Here is a 17,379-nt window from a genome sequence, read left to right as displayed (position 1 = left end):
TCTTTGAGCTTCTAAAGAATTGTTTAAAATTGAGTTCCGCAAGCAACTTATTCCCCCTGGTCCTTCAGTAAATGAGAGTTGTTGGGAGGTGGTAAAAAGAGACATAATATTTATTTAGCTTGAGTGTGTGCAGCAGGATGGCAGGGCAGGGGGGTGGGTACCGTCCACCTCTCAGGGGCCCCTTCCTCCACCCCCCCCATGACTTTTCTTAACCCCACGCAGCCCCTGCTCATGTTGTCATTCAATTGTCTCTATGACCAGGCAGTTAACAGTGACAGAAAACAAATTCATGGCTTGCATTTATTGCTGACCTTCTCTTCCTAACATCAACAGTGCAGTTACATGATCATCAACCCTGCTCCCTCATGCCCTCCTCTCCCCTTTTCTCTCTCGTAAGCAATTTTGTTTTGTGGCATTCCCTCAAACTCCCATGATGCTTTATAAAGAAAAGAAAATTTCTAAACTTTGCTATTTGCATCTCTGTCAAACAGCCTTCCACAATGAAGAAATTGCCCCATTAACTTTTTTTTAATTGAGATCTAATTCATATACCATAAAATTTACTCTTTTAAAGTATGCAATTCAATGTTTTTTAGTGCATTCACAGGATTCTGCAACCTTCACCACTATCTAATTCCAGAAGCGTTGCATCACCCCCGAGACCTGTACTCATTAACAGTTCCTCCCATTTCCCCTTCTCTCCAGCTCCTGGCCACCACTAATCTATTTTCCATCTCTATGAATTTGCCTATTGTGGGGATTTCCTATGAATGGAATCATACAATATGTGGTCCTTTGTGTCTGGCTTCTTTCACTCAGCATGTTTTCTGTGTTCATGCATGTTGAGGCATGTATCATTACAACCTATTAACTTTTTTTTTATTTTTTGATTGTATAATATAACAAACAAAACAAAGAAAGAAAAAAGCAATAGTTTTCAAGACACTCTTCAACAAGTATTACAGGGCAGATCCCAGAGTTTGTCATGGGCTACCATACCATCATCTCAGAATTTTCATTCTAGCTGCTCTAGAGTATAGGAGGCTAGAAGGAATAAATATGTTTTTATTATCACAGTGGACTTTTAAAAATTTTTTTGTGAAAAATAACACATATACAAAAAAAGCAATAAATTTCAAAGCACAGCACAACAATCAGTTGTAAAGCATATTTCAGTGTTTGGCATGGGTTACAATTCCACAATTTTAGGTTTTTACTTCTAGCTGCTCTAAGATACTGAAGACTAAAAGAAATATCAATTTAATTGTTCAGTAATCATATACATTTGTTAAACCCTGCCTTCTCTCTGAAACTCCACCATCACCTTTGATTTTTCTACCCCACTCTTTAGGGGTATTTGGGCTATGGCCATTCTCACTTTTTCATGTTGGAAGGGGCTGTCACTAATATGAGGTAGGGAGATGGAACTAGTTGATGTTTTGGAGAGGCTGGGCCCTCTAGGATTCAGCACCTATCTTGTCCAGGGACCTATATGGAAGTTGTAGGTTTCTGGAAAGTTACCCTAGTGCATGGAACCTTTGTAGAATCTTATATATTATCCTAGGTGTTCTTTAGGATTGGCTGGAATGGTTTTGGTTGGGGTTTGGCAAATTATGGTAGGTAGCATTGTCTAACTGAAACCTGCATAGGACCTCCATAGTAGCCTCTCGACTCTGTTTGAATTGTCTCTGCCATAGATACTTTATTAGTTACACTTCTTTTCTCCCTTTTGGTCAGGTTAGAAATATTGATTCCACGGTATCAGGGCTGGAGTCATCCCTGGGAGTCATCTCCCACATCACCAGGGAGAGACAGTCACCCCCTGGATGTCATGTCCCACGTAGTTGGGCTTAAAGAGAGAGACAGAGGCCACATCTGAGCAACAAAAGAGTTCCTCCAGAAGTAACTCTTAGGCATGCCTATAGGTAGGCTGAGCTTCTCCACTACCTATATAAGCTTCACAAGAGCAAGCCTCAAGATCAAGGGCTCAGCCTATTGATTTGGGTGTCCCTAAAGTTTGACAGAGGGGAGTTCCTGATAGTACAGTTTTATAGTCCCCTATTTTCTCTCCCATCCCTCAAGGGACTTTGCCAATACATTTTGATTATCTGCTTAATATATTCTGGGATGTATCCAGGCATTACATTAAGCTATACAGGATTAAAGGCCCTCATTCTTATTTTGAGCTTCCTGTGTTTCGGTTGTTCAAATGAGCTATCCAGACAGGTTGAGTTAGATTATGTGCTACAGAAAATTTAGGTTCTGAACAAAATAAACCTTTCTTCCTTTGGTCTCAGAGAGTAGATGAAGTTCTAAAATATAGACAATGTTTACCTTACCCCTGAGTTCTGAATTACCTTAATCGACTTGATCGGCTTCACTCTTATCTCTAAATACCAGACAGCCTGTTAACTTTTGAAAGCCAATTCTTTCTGCTCCTTTTCCCTCATCTCACTAGCTTAACCTATGTTTGCAGTAGACCTCCCTCTGTGACTGAGGGCTCAATTTAGCATCACCCATTGGCTTTGGCTGTTGGCTTTGGGGTGTCTGTGAACCCCACTTCCAAGGAGGTACAAATTACTTTTGCCTTTTGATTGTTTGTGGAATATGGATGATCGGCTGAAATGTTGAAAAGTTAGACAAAGCCTGGGAGTGGGGTTGGTTTGGAGAGGGAGATGCTGCTGCTGGCATCGGTTGTGTGACGCTGGACATTCGGCTCACCCTCAGGTAATCCCAGAGTGCTACCGGGGTCACATTGAGGAGGGCAGTGGGACAAGATCAGGCCACGGCCTGCAGAGGGGAGTGAGGAGCTATGAAGAAAATATATTGACCCTTCATTTTCCTGGCACAAAGACTGAGTAAAAACTTCTTTTACTAGATGTGAGCTCCTCCAGGGTAAAAACTCATGTGAAAGCCTCTACCTGCTGTTTTTTGTTTGTTTTTGTTTTTGTTTTAAGCAGGAAAAAAATTTATTAAGTACGCATACAAAAAAGGAACATGTGGCACTCTCGCAAAAAAAGGAATGAGGGGTTGAGAGGCCCCGGCACTGTGGGGCAGTCTGCTTTTATTGCTTAGCTTTATTTACTAACCACCCCCCCCACCCCCACCCCCACCCCCGTCCCTTGTCCAGGGCTTTCCTCCTACCTTCCCTTCTCCCCAGGGCAGTGCCTGGTGTCTACCTGCTGGCTCTGCTTCCAGAAACTGCAGGGTTTTTCTCAGCAGCTCACAGCCCAGGCTCGGGTATTGATGAAGCAGAGTACCATGCAAAGCCACACATTACTGGTGATGAATAAATGAGTGATGGCCACTTTCTGAGGCCATTCAAAATTTCAGACACTGCATAAAATGCTTCATGTATATCATTTAGATTTTTACATCCCTGTTTTGCATTTGAGAAACCGAGGTCACAGCTCCAGTTATGGGTAGAGCTGGATTCACGCAGAGTTATCAGTATATCACCTCCAACCTACCTGTTGCTTGGGGGAGCACTCTGCTGCTTTTCTGCCAGTGGATCACGAGGTTTTTCAGAGCTGGTTACAGAAAAGTTCAGGCAACGCTTCTTTCTTTTTTAAGCTTGCTACCTTAGATGTGAACGTCTGCAGGACCATGTCAGTGTGTCAGTGTGATTGTCACTCCTGGTGCAAAGGGCTCAGTTCAGCGAAGAGACCCAGGGGGTGGGAACCAGGATGGGGAACCTCATCCATACCCAGGGCCCTCGGCCAGTGGGGTGCTTTCCGGGACGCATAGAATCAGCGCCCACCACCACTGCCAAGGGTGGCTCTTCCTGGCAGGCCCAGGACCCAGGTGGACGCTCAAACCCCCAAACACATTGAGGAAGGTGACGTGGAGGGAAAGGACAAGAATAGGCTTTCAACTCAGAAAGGCTGGGGCTCGGATTCTGGAGCCACCACATCCTTTACCAGCTGGCGAACCTTAGGTAAGTTCCCGGGAGCCTCAGTTTTCCCATCTGTAAAATGGAGAACATATCTGTCTTGTGGTTGAATATTAAATGAGACAGTGGCAATGGCACCTAGCAGGGCCTTATACTGGCATCACAGTGCCTGAAATACAGTACAACCTGAAAATATTAGCTCCCTTCTGCCACTCTTCCCTCATTCCTCACCTCCCTTGTACTTTTGGCACCTGCCATCTTTGATCATCAAAGATTTCCTGGTTCTGATTCTGGTGGTCTAGAAGGGAGATGCCCTGGATCAATTTAATTTTCATCTTCAGTAGGCTACGTTTGAAAACGCTTCTGATGTACTCCGTGAGTTTGAAAGCACTGTGATTTTCTCCTTTAATTATCGGTGTCGCCGCAGGAAGCCTGACATTGTAATTCTCACAGGCTCTGTGTGGTTGGCATCTTGCTCAGCATACCATGAGCCGGGGCATACTTCCAAATTATCCGGCAGGACTGAGCAGGAGAGCCGGCGCAAGGTCCCCGAGGGTGAAATTGCAACCCTGGGACCCTGTGTGATCCCAAATAAAAGCCACAGGGCAACTTTCAGATGTGCTACCAAGTCCAGCTGCAGGCTGCAGACGTGGAGATGGCTGCACCTGCCTTTCTGGCCTCCCGATGGACTGAGCTGTAGCCAGAGCCACGCTCCAGGGTTGCACTAGGATTAGGGCTAAAGCGCCAGTCTCATCGCATCTACTGGAGCTCGTCATCCTCCTACCTGTTATGTAAAATAAGGAGAAAAAAAAACCCAAGTGAGAAAATTTGAATACATTTTTTTTCCTAATTGGGACTCAGGTTTTCCACTAACTTCCAATTGTCTTTCCACTGTGGTCAGGGAGACATGGAAACTTCAAACTTACACCACCCAGTGCAGTAGCCACTAGCCGGAAGTAACTCTCTGAATTTAGTTTTCAGTTACTCAAAATGAAATGAAATGTAAAATTTAGTTCCTCAGTTGCACTTAGCCACATTTCAAGTGCTGAGTGGCCATCTGTGGCCGGCAGCTACCACATTGGATAATACAAAGCAATTCCATTATTTCGTAAAGTTCCATTGGACAGTGCTGTCCTAGGGCCACGGAAAATGCTATAAGGTCATCAATTATTTGCTGTTTAGGGTCTACCCAAACTTGGCCTAGAGGAGTTCTCTTTAGGGAAGGAAGGTCTGTGACACACATTCCCAGTCATGTTGTATGGGACAAATACATTATGAATCAAATAATTTAAAGATTATAATTTGCAAGTTATTTAATTTTTATAGATTAAAGTAGGTACAGAGTCATCCTTGTGGTCCTGTCACTCTTATTCACATTGGTTCTGATTGGTCTTCTTATTTCTCGAATAAGGGAGAGAAAAAAAGGGGGCCCCTGAGGTAGGGGAACAATGCACCTGGCTCATGGACAGCCTCACGGCGGGTCCGGGGGGGGATGAACAGAGCTGCCCAAGGGTGTGTGGGTCTCCTTTCTGCTGGGCGTCCTGTGCTGTCACCAAATAACATGCCAGGTCTGGGTGTGCTTAGTCCTGCTCACAGGACAGCCTCTCCCAACTGGTCGCAGATTTTGAATAAAGGACATCAACTGTTGTATGAAAATCACTGTGGTATTTATTGTTCAACTTGTGCAGGGGACTTCGGCAACTTTATCGTCCTGGGCTGCATCTAAATGAGATATCTCTTTGTGAATGCTGTGATAATAGAACTATGTCACCCAAAAGACAAGTTCAACCCCTGGTCCTGTGACTGTGACCCTGTTTGGAAATTGAGTCTTTGAAGATGTGTTTTGTTAAGATGAGGCCAAACTGGATGAGAGTGGCCTGAATCCTATCTGACTGGTGCCTTTACAAGCACAGGAAGTTTATACACAGACACACAGACACAGGAGTGAAGGCCCTGGGATGACAGAGGCAGAGCCTGAAATGCTGAAGCCATAAGCCAGGGAAACACCAAAGAATGCAGGCAGACCTCCAGGAACTGTAAGGGACAAGGAGGGATTCTCTCCTGCAGATTTCAGCTAGAGCATAGCCCTGCTGACAACTTGATTTCAGACGTCCAGCCTCCAGAATTCGGAGACAATACATTTCTGTTGATGTAAGTCACCAAATTTGTGGTAATCTGTTATGGCAACCCTAGAAAAATAAGACAAATGCCCTGCCTGGAAAAACCTTGGCTCCCTTGTGGAAACAGACATCATTTCTTGTATATATGTTTCTTTTTTAACAAGCACAGAGCCACATTTGCTGCTTAAACAGAACAACTCGGTATATTTTTCTCATCCAAACTCTTCCATCTTCTAATCTATTGTTTTACTGCGTGCTAATCCACCTCAAAAGGAGGGGGTTATTAACTAATTGGAACGGGTGATTTTATTCCTATGTTGCCAGTTTTCTTCATTTTGTTTCATGGCTGCAGATTAAATTTCTAATTTAGATATGGTGCTTAAAAAATACCTTTTTTGTGTTTATAATGGAGACTGGGGCTGTGTGCTGGTTTGAAAGGATGAATGTACCCTAGAAGAGCCATGTTTTAATCCTAATCCCATTTTGTAAAGGCAACCATTTCTTCTAATCCCGATTCAATACTGTATGTTTGAAACTGTAATTAGATCATCTCCCTGGAGATGTGACTTAGAGAGTCACATCTTGATGTGATCTTGAGTGATCAAGAGTGGTTGTTAAAATGGATTAGGTGGAGACATGTCTCCACCCATTCCGGTGGGTCTTGATTAGTTTACTGGACCCTATAAAAGAGGAAACATTTTGGAGTTTTAGAGATTTCTGAGAGGGGTGAGAATGACATAGCCATGAGAAGCAGAGAGTCTACCAGCCAGCAACCTTTGGAGGTGAAGAAGGAAAATGCCTCCTGGGGAACTTCATGAAACAGGAAGCCAGGAGAAAAAGCTAGCAGATGATGCCGTGTTCGCCATGTGCCCTTCCAGCAGAGAGAGAAACCCTGACCGTGTTCTCCATGTGCCTTCTCACTTGAATTGGCCTTCTTGAACCAGGATTTCTTTCCCTGGATGCCTTTGATTGGACATTGTTTTAATTGCGATATTTTCTCGGCCTTAGAACTGGAAACTAGCAACTCATTAAATTCCCCTTTTTAAAAGCCACTCCATTTCTGGTATATTGCATTCTGGCAGCTAGCAAACTAGAACAGGTAGAGTAGAAGTTGATGATGTAATCTGTCCATATCGATCCATCAACCAGTTCTTTCTAGACATTTCCTATGTGTGAAGCATCTAGATCACCCTTATCCAGTAGAAATGTAAAGTACATTTGTACTTTTAAACTTTCTAGTAGCCACATTAAAAAAGTAAAAAGAAGCAGGTGAAAAGCTTGAAAATGTGTTTTTGTTTAACCTAATATAGCCAAAATATTATAATTTCAACATGAAATCAATCAGTATAAAAAATTTTGCATCCTTTTTCTCATATTAAGTCTTTGGAAATCTGGTACATATTTTACACTTTTAGCACATCCTAATTTGGATGCAAATTTTTCAACAATTAAAGTGAAATGTAGTCCTACCAAAACAATAGGGCTGTGTTTAACAAGAAAAAAAATATGCTACCTTTCTCTGGTATTTAAATTTGTATTTAAGTTCATTAAAATGGAATGAAGTTATTCAGCTCCGCAGTCACACGAAGTTCAAGCCTTCAATAGCCACGCAGGGCAAGGGGCTCCCAGATTGGAGGAACAGCTCCAGATGCTCGGAGAGATAGAGACAAGAAAGAGTAAGTCGCAGTCCCCAGTCTAACAGGGGGAAAAGCGTTGTAATGCACCGTGGAATGAACTGATTGTCATGGGAAGTCAGTAGAGTTAGCACGAGGCTTCAGAGCAAAACTGCTGCTCACCTATTTTATTTTTGTCTTGGCACACATGGAAGACAATGCAGCCAGTGTGACTGAAAGCCCAATGTTTATGGCTTTAAGAGCTGCCATTTAACCCAGGCCTTGTAGGACTGGTTACCAGTGTCCCCATCCACGGCAGAGGCAGCTGGAGGAGGCATCCCACACAGCGGGCCCCACAGGCCACCGGCTGAGCACCGCTCTCCTCTCTCTCTTTCCACTAAGAGATAATTTGGGGCCACGTGTGCTGGGCATTAGTCTGCACTGCCTTTTCTGCCCGATTCCCATCACAGTTCTCTGTCCAGCCAATGTCCCACCGTAGGCCAAGGCTGCAATGAGAAGGATCCTTCCCGTGGAGGAGCCAACACAAGGACCAGTTCCTTCTGCAGAAGGGCCAGCTGCTGTCGGCCTTATGAACCAAAGGCATTGTTGCATCACTTAGTAGAAGTCGCAGAGGCTCACGTCATCCATGCCTGCTTTTGGGGAGCCTTTGACAAGAACTTCATTTGCTTTTGCTTTCCTGTAAAGAGAATTGTAGCTTTTTGAAAATTTTCATCTACAGAAATTCCCAGCACTTTTGCTAGCAGGATGATCCACCCCGTCTGCTGACAAGTAGTCTCTTTCACCCGGGGGGATGTTACCTAATTTATTCCGGAAGATGGAGCAGATAACACAATCAATTGATAATGTTCGAAGTGCATTGTTTTCTAGCCCCAGCTCATTTGCATTCATGTATGCTAATTTTAGTGCACATTAATTATGTATTTAATAAGTCCCTGTTTGTGCCATTTTGTCTCCTTTCCCTTGTTAGCTATTATGGTGTGGAGTTGAAAATAATTAAAATGTTACTTGTGTTCTGCAAATAACAATTAACCAAGGATGCATTTTGAAATTAGAATTCCATTTTCTTTTCTCCAGTTAAAAACACCTGAAAAGGCACCTAAATGTACCGGAAGGTCCATTGGCCCCTCTGTTGTTTATCCCAGCTTTCAGGGTAACAATTACCAGTTGAGCTGCCCACTTAGCAAAGAAGTGTCATGACCTGACAACTTTCATTGCCTTTGGTTCCCATCTTCTTGTTGACATGGAAACCAATGCAGAGATGATGAGCTCAGCCTGGGGACCTGGGGAGGAAAGAAGACAATAGGCTGCTCCATAAAGAACACCCAAAGTGTTGAAGGGCCAGCAAGTTCCCTCTGCACAGAGCCCCTATGGCACTTGTGATGAAACCCAGCTTCCACCCACACTTATGTTTCCAAGCCATTTCAAACTCCTGGTCTCCAGCGGTTCAGATTTTCAGGAAATAGACAACCCCTTGACCTCTGTTTTTTTGACTACTGAAACCTTGCCCAAAGAAGCAGCACCACATTCTCTTTCAGGGTCTCGTCCTGATCAGTGGTGATTTTCCTGACCTAAGTGTCCCTAAGAAGTTGAACTTTGCAGCCCGTTCGCGTGCTGAAGACTCACTTACAGCTTTGCAGACTGTTTCCCCCCCTCTGGAAATGTAGCTGCTGTAATTGGAGCTCAAATAAGAGCTTGGAAATGAATTCAGTCATTTCCACTTAAGTCTATTCAAGAGAGAAGGAACAAGCAGAGGAATCTCAAATACACCCTTTTTGCTGATAGATCACTGCAAATTTAATTAGAAAATAATGCAAAGCTCACGGGTAAAATAAGATTTGTCAATTCCATTTGAATTATAGCAGTGTAGACTATCCAAATTCCCTATTACCGGTACTAACTAAAAATTTGGAGTCAGAATGCATCATTTCTATCTTATTTCAAGAATAATTGATTGAGTGATTATATATGACACAAATTTTCCAAGTTGTGATTTTACAGATCAGCAAAAGTAGGTGAATAATTCCAGTCCCTTCCCCCCAACACCCTCTTCATACGTGATGAGAGAGTAAAGTAAGCCCATGAACATATGAATACTTGAAAAATAAAGGCACCAGATAAATAGCAGTGATCCTGATTATTGGATTTGACAGTTAAAAAGCACTGTTTGTCAATGCCTTCTACTTCCAAATTCCATTTCTTTCAGCTACCAAAATTTACAGCCAGCAGCTCTGTTCTGCTTTGATTAAAGTTCAGAGCTGTCATTTCTCAATATTTTTTTTCATTTAATCCTCTTGTCTGTATTCTCAGAAATTCTTCCTGGCATGCTAACATTAGAGAAGAGGTTGCAGGGCACTGTGGAGGAATACACGCTGAATCCTGCTTTTCAGATGTGAACAAAGGTTACTTAAATGCCAATACAGCAGTACAGCATTTTCTTTTAATCAGACACTTTTTCCCAGGCGGGGCTATTTGTTGACGAAATCACTAAGTCCTGGTGACACGGGGCTTTGCCCTCTGCACTCTGTTCTCAGGGGACGACCTCTGCTCACTAGGGCCAGAGCAGGACTCTTACTGGGGGCCCCTGTACTGGGTCACTGGTCCCTCCAGAGGACGGGGATATGCCAAGGAAATGAGAGTGTAGCCGGAGACCTTCAGGCAGGGCCGGTGTGTATGGCGTTTGGTGAGGATATTGGGGAGGCCCGTGTACCTTTCCATTGCTTCTTGAGCTCTGCCTCAGAAAAGAATGCTTGCTCTGCCCGGATTTGTTTAGCCCTGGAGGATCTGGGAGAAGCCCTGGGTTTTACCTCCTGATAATTCTGAACAGTGCCCTGTTGCTTAGAGACTGGGATGGTGCCTGGAGAGAAGATAAGGTTGTCAAGGAAACCAAGCCACAAATTCCCTTGACTTTCTTTGGGTTGCTGGACAGAAGAGTAAAGGATTTTTGCTCTGACAACTAGGAATCACAGTTGTCTTCTGTGTATCTTTTGTGTGTGTGTTTTTAACGAATCGATATGTTGTATAACACACAGCACGTTAGTCCCAGCTTCCGGGGTTGAGTTGTGCGTCATTCTTTTATTAGGGAACACATTCTAAGAGAGACTTGCACAGCCATTTTAATCCTAATTATTATTACTTTTTTAAAATTTTTTATTTTTATATTTTCCTGTTTTATTTTTTTTGCATGGGCAGGCACCAGGAATTGAACCTGTTTTTGGCATGGCAGGTGAGAACTCTGCCTGCTGAACCACTGTGGTCTGCCCCCAAATATATATTTTTTTTTAATAAAAAAAAATTAACTAACAAAACATTTAGAAATCATTCCATTCTACATATGCAATCAGTAATTCTTAATATCATCACATAGTTGCATATTCATCATTTCTTAATACATTTGCATCGATTTAGAAAAAAATAAAACGATAATAGAGAGAAAAAAAAAACTATACGTACCATACCCCTTACCCCTCGCCTTCACCTACCACTATTTCAAACTGAATTTATTTTAACATTTGTTCCCCCTATTATTTATTTATTTATTTATTTATTTTTTATTAATTAACGGAAAAAAAAGAAATTAACCCAACATTTAGAAATCATACCATTCTACATATGCAATCAGTAATTCTTAACATCATCACATAGATGCATGATCATCGTTTCTTAGTACATTTGCATCGGTTTAGAAGAACTAGCAACACAACAGAAAAAGATATAGAATGTTAATATAGAGAAAAGAAATAAAAGTAATAATGATAGTAAAACAAAACAAAACAAAACAAAAAAAACCTATAGCTCAGATGCAGCTTCATTCAGTGTTTTAACATGATTACTTTACACTTAGGTATTATTGTGCTGTCCATTTTTGAGTTTTTGTATCTAGTCCTGTTGCACAGTCTGTATCCCTTCAGCTCCAGTTACCCATTATCTTACCCTGTTTCTAACTCCTGCTGGACTCTGTTACCAATGACATATTCCAAGTTTATTCTCGAATGCCAGTTCACATCAGTGGGACCATACAGTATTTATCCTTTAGTTTTTGGCTGGACTCACTCAGCATAATGTTCTCTAGGTCCATCCATGTTATTACATGCTTCATAAGTTTATCTTGTCTTAAAGCTGCATAATATTCCATCGTATGTATATACCACAGTTTGTTTAGCCATTCTTCTGTTGATGGACATTTTGACTGTTTCCATCTCTTTGCAATTGTAAATAACGCTGCTATAAACATTGGTGTGAAAATGTCCGTTTGTGTCTTTGCCCTCAAGTCCTTTGAGTAGATCCCTAGCAATGGTATTGCTGAGTCGTATGGCAATTCTATATTCAGCTTTTTGAGGAACCGCCAAACTGCCTTCCACAGTGGTTGCACCTTTTGACATTCCCACCAACAGTGGATAAGTGTGCCTCTTTCTCCGCATCCTCTCCAGCACTTGTCATTTTCTGTTTTGTTGATAATGGCCATTCTGGTGGGTGTGAGATGATATCTCACTGTGGTTTTGATTTGCATTTCTCTAATGGCCAGGGACATTGAGCATCTCTTCATGTGCCTCTTGGCCATCCGTATTTCCTCTTCTGGTAGGTGTCTGTTCAAGTCTTTTTCCCATTTTGTAATTGGGTTGGCTGTCTTTTTGTTGTTGAGTTGAACAATCTCTTTATAAATTCTGGGTACTAGACCTTTATCTGATATGTCATTTCCAAATATTATCTCCCATTGTGTAGGCTGTCTTTCTACTTTCTTGATGAAGTTCTTTGATGTACAAAAGTGTTTAATTTTGAGGAGCTCCCATTTATTTATTTCCTTCTTCAGTGCTCTTGCTTTAGGTTTAAGGTCCATAAAACCGCCTCCAATTGTAAGTTTCATAAGATATCTCCCTACATTTTCCTCTAACTGTTTTATGGTCTTAGACCTAATGTTTAGATCTTTGATCCATTTTGAGTTAACTTTTGTATAAGGTGTGAGATATGGGTCTTCTTTCATTCTTTTGCATATGGATATCCAGTTCTCTAGGCACCATTTATTGAAGAGACTGTTCTGTCCCAGGTGAGTTGGCTTGACTGCCTTATCAAAGATCAAATGTCCATAGATGAGAGGGTCTATATCTGAGCACTCTTTTCGATTCCATTGGTCGATATATCTATCTTTATGCCAATACCGTGCTGTTTTGACCACTGTGGCTTCATAATATGCCTTAAAGTCCGGCAGCGCGAGACCTCCAGCTTCATTTTTTTTCCTCAAGATGTTTTTAGCAATTCAGGGCACCCTGCCCTTCCAGATAAATTTGCTTGTTGGTTTTTCTATTTCTGAAAAATAAGTTGTTGGGATTTTGATTGGTATTGCATTGAATCTGTAAATCAATTTAGGTAGGATTGACATCTTAACTATATTTAGTCTTCCAATCCATGAACACGGTATGCCCTTCCATCTATTTAGGTCTTCTGTGATTTCTTTTAACAGTTTTTTGTAGTTTTCTTTAGGTCTTTTGTCTCTTTAGTTAAATTTATTCCTAGGTATTTTATTCTTTTAGTTGCAGTTGTAAATGGGATTCGTTTCTTGATTTCCCCCTCAGCTTGTTCATTACTAGTGTATAGAAATGCTACAGATTTTTGAATGTTGATCTTGTAACCTGCTACTTTGCTGTACTCATTTATTAGCTCTAGTAGTTTTGTTGTGGATTTTTCCGGGTTTTCAACGTATAGTATCATATCGTCTCCAAACAGTGATAGTTTTACTTCTTCCTTTCCAATTTTGATGCCTTGTATTTCTTTTTCTTGTCTAATTGCTTTGGCTAGAACCTCCAACACAATGTTGAATAATAGTGGTGATAGTGGACATCCTTGTCTTGTTCCTGATCTTAGGGGGAAAGTTTTCAATTTTTCCCCATTGAGGATGATATTAGCTGTGGGTTGGTTCATATATTCCCTCTATCATTTTAAGGAAGTTCCCTTGTATTCCTATCTTTTGAAGTGTTTTCAACAGGAAAGGATGTTGAATCTTGTCAAATGCCTTCTCTGCATCAATTGAGATGATCATGTGATTTTTCTGCTTTGATTTGTTGATATGGTGTATTACATTAATTGATTTTCTTATGTTGAACCATCCTTGCATACCTGGGATGAATCCTACTTGGTCGTGATATATAATTCTTTTAATGTGTTGTTGGATATGATTTGCTAGAATTTTATTGAGGATTTTTGCATCTATATTCATTAGAGAAATTGGCCTGTAGTTTTCTTTTTTTGTAATATCTTTGCCTGGTTTTGGTATGAGGGTGATGTTGGCTTCATAGAATGAATTAGGTAGTTTTCCCTCCGCTTCGATTTTTTTGAAGAGTTTGAGGAGAGTTGGTACTAATTCTTTCTGGAATGTTTGATAGAATTCAGATGTGAAGCCGTCTGGTCCTGGACTTTTCTTTTTAGGAAGCTTTTGAATGACTGATTCAATTTCTTTACTTGTGATTGGTTTGTTGAGGTCATCTATTTCTTCTTGAGTCAACATTGGTTGTTCATGTCTTTCCAGGAACCCGTCCATTTCCTCTAAATTGTTGTATTTATTAGCGTAAAGTTGTTCATAGTATCCTGTTATTACCTCCTTTATTTCTGTGAGGTCAGTAGTTATGTCCCCTCTTCCATTTCTGATCTTATTTATTTGCATCCTCTCTCTTCTTCTTTTTGTCAATCTTGCTAAGGGCCCATCAATCTTATTGATTTTCTCATAGAACCAACTTCTGGTCTTATTGATTTTCTCTATTGTTTTCATGTTTTCAATTTCATTTCTTTCTGCTCTAATCTTTGTTATTTCTTTCCTTTTGCTTGCTTTGGGATTAGTTTGCTATTCTTTCTCCAGTTCTTCCAAGTGGACAGTTAATTCCTGCATTTTTGCCTTTTCTTCTTTTCTGATATCGGCGTTTAGGGCAATAAATTTCCCTCTTAGCACTGCCTTTGCTGCGCCCCACAAGCCCCGACATGTTGCGTTTTCACCCCTATTCGGCTCGAGGCATCCACCAATCTCTCCTGCAACTTCCTCCCTGACCCACCCGCTGTTCAAGAGTGTGCTGCTGAGTCTCCACGCATCCGCGAATCCTCTCGCACTCCACCCATCACTGACCCCCAACCTCACCCCCCCACGATCCGAGAAAGGGCTGTGCACTACCTCAATCCTTTTAAACTTGTCAAGACTTGCTTTGTGACCCAGCACATGGTCCATCCTTGAGAACGATCCACGAGCACCCGAGAAAAAGGTGTATCCCGCTGCCGTGGGATGCAACGTCCCACAAATGTCTGTTAAGTCTAGCCCATCCATAGTAATATTCAGATTCTCCATTTCTCCATTGATCCTCTGTCTAGATGCTCTGTCCACCAATGAGAGTGGTGAATTGAAGCCTCCAACTATTATGGTATATGTGTCTATTTCCCCCCTTAGTGTCCGCAGTGCACCCCTCACGCATTTTGGGGCATTCTGGCTCGGTGCGCAAACATTTATGATTGTTATGTCTTCCTGTTCAACCGTTCCCCCTATTAGTATATAGTGTCCTTCTCTGTCTCTTCCAACTATTTTACATCCGAAGTCCAATTTGCTGGATACTAGCACAGCCACTCCTGCTCTCCTCCGGTTGCCATTTGCATGAAATATCTTTTCCCAATCCCTCACTCCCAACCCATGTCCATCCTTGGGTCTAAGATGTGTCCCCTATAGACAGCATATAGAAGGATCCTGTCCTTCAATCCATTCTGCCAGTCCATGTCTTCTGACCGGGGAATCCAGTCCATCAACATCCAGTGTTATTATTGTTTGGACAATATTCCCCTCCACCACCCTGCCTCCCGTATTATATATATCATATCTGACCTTCCTTCTTTCCACACTCCCCTCCACACCTCCCTCCTCTGCCCTCCCGCATCTGACTCCAGTGCTCCCTTTAGTATTTCTTGCAGAGCTGGTCTCCCGGTCACAAACTCTCCCAGTGACTTTCTGTCTGAGAATGTTTTAATTTCTCCCCCATTTCTGAAGGACAACCCTGCTGGATATAGGAGTCTTGGCCAGCAGCCTTTCTCCTTTAGTAATTTAAATATATCATCCCACTGTCTTCTAGCTTCCATGGCTTCCACTGAGAAATCCACACACAGTCCCATTGGGTTTCCCTTGTATGTGATGGATTGTCTCTCTCTTGCCGCCCTCAAGATCCCCTCCCTCTCCCCGACCTCCGACATTCCAACTAGCAAGTGTCCTGGAGAATGCCCACCTGGGTCCAATCTCCCTGGGGTGCGCTGCACCTCCCGGACCCGCAATCCGGAGCTGGCTCTCCCAGACAGTCAGCCGTTCCAGGACGGGGCACGCTGTCCCCTTGATCTCCGTCGCGGCTTTGGGAGCTGCCCTGCATCGTCTCCACTCCCCCAGTAGCTGTTCTAGAGGAGGAAAGGTGAGGGTGGCAAGGCTGTCGAGGACGGTGGCGGAGGAGCTGGTGAAGGCGGAAGAGGGCACGGTGGTGGTTGGAGAGCCGCCGGAGCAGGAGGAGAAAGGGAAGGATAAGATGGCGAATGGAGCGCCGCCGGAGCAGAAGGGGAAAGAGAAGGGCAAGATGGCGGTGGGAATGCCGCCGGCGGAGAAGGGGGAAGAGGAGGGCTGGCTGGCTGGCGGCGGGAGCGCCGCCGGCAGAGAAAGAGCCCTATTATTTATTTTTATTCCATATGTTCTACTCTTCTGTTGATATAGTAGCTTAAAGGAGCATCAGACACAAGGTTTTCACATTCACAGAGTCTCATTGTGAAAGCTATATCATTGTTCAATCATCATCAGGAAACATGGCTACTGGAACACAGCACTATATTTTCAGGCAATTCCCTCCAGCCTCTTCACTACATCTTGAACAACAAGGTGATATCTACTTAATGCGTAAGAATAACCTCCAGGATAACCTCTCGACTCTGTTTGGAATCTCTCAGCCATTGACACTTTGCCTCATTTTACTCTTCCCCCTTTTGGTTGAGAAGGTTCTCTCAGTCTCTTGATGTTAATTCTCAGCTCATTCTAGGGTTTTTCTCAGTCCTTTGATGCTGAGTCTCAGCTGATTCCAGGATCTTTGTCCCATGTTGCCAGGAAGGTATTATTACTTTTTTCAGATATGTGGCTCCCAATACCCAAACCACCCTCTGTTTTACCACTTTATTGAATTCCGAGTTTTACTTATTGTCCCAACTTGACTTGCCTCATGGTGTTGGAATTTTCTTCTAACCAAATGCAGCTGCATCCTCTTTTCCATTCTCGGTCTTTAAACTATTTGCATGTTTCAGGTGATAAACCTGAAAACCTCCTGTTAATGCTGGTGTTTGCAATTCAGGAAAAAAAGATCCTTTACACCGTTATCCTTGAGGGGTTCCTTGTTGAACCAAGATCACATCTAGAGGCAGTGAGTTAATGAATTGGGGGAGGCGATATCCAGGAGTGATACCCCAAATGCCCTCCCTTCTCCCCCACCTTGGAATTTAAGTCACAGATAAAGGGTTCTTCATTTATCAGTGGTAGTGATTTTAGCTCCTGATGTTAGAAGCCTGCTGGAAGCTTGAGGATTGGCTTTTGTTTATGTGTGGGGGGAGGGTGGGTGGCTGTACTGTGTGTGTGTGTGTGTGTGTCTCCCTTCCTTTCAGTGGCCTTACGCCTTTTCCTAGTTTCCTGTCTGAGTTAAGAAGTGGGTACATGGTTCCTCTCCTCTGCTCTGTCCCTTCTGCCTGCATAGTC

The 17,379-nt window shown here is 42.7% G+C and overlaps 1 protein-coding gene and 1 long non-coding RNA gene across 9 annotated transcripts in view; one reads left to right on the top strand and one right to left on the bottom strand.

The window, feature by feature from the left end:
- Positions 1 to 17,379, top strand: part of SLC39A11 (solute carrier family 39 member 11) — a 453,311-nt gene that overhangs the window by 286,209 nt on the left and 149,723 nt on the right. The gene's annotated exons all lie outside the window — the stretch shown is intronic.
- Positions 7,675 to 10,473, bottom strand: LOC143687078 (uncharacterized). The gene is made up of 3 exons (XR_013177406.1): positions 10,354 to 10,473; positions 8,808 to 8,926; positions 7,675 to 8,322 (listed from the first exon to the last, which is right to left on the bottom strand). It is a non-coding gene; the product is annotated as an uncharacterized LOC143687078 (long non-coding RNA).

The sequence above is a fragment of the Tamandua tetradactyla genome, chromosome 6, assembly GCF_023851605.1.
Source record: "Tamandua tetradactyla isolate mTamTet1 chromosome 6, mTamTet1.pri, whole genome shotgun sequence".
Taxonomy (NCBI): Eukaryota; Metazoa; Chordata; class Mammalia; order Pilosa; family Myrmecophagidae; genus Tamandua; species Tamandua tetradactyla.
Note: the sequence above shows the minus strand (reverse complement) of the source record. Positions and strands in the feature narration are given on the sequence as shown.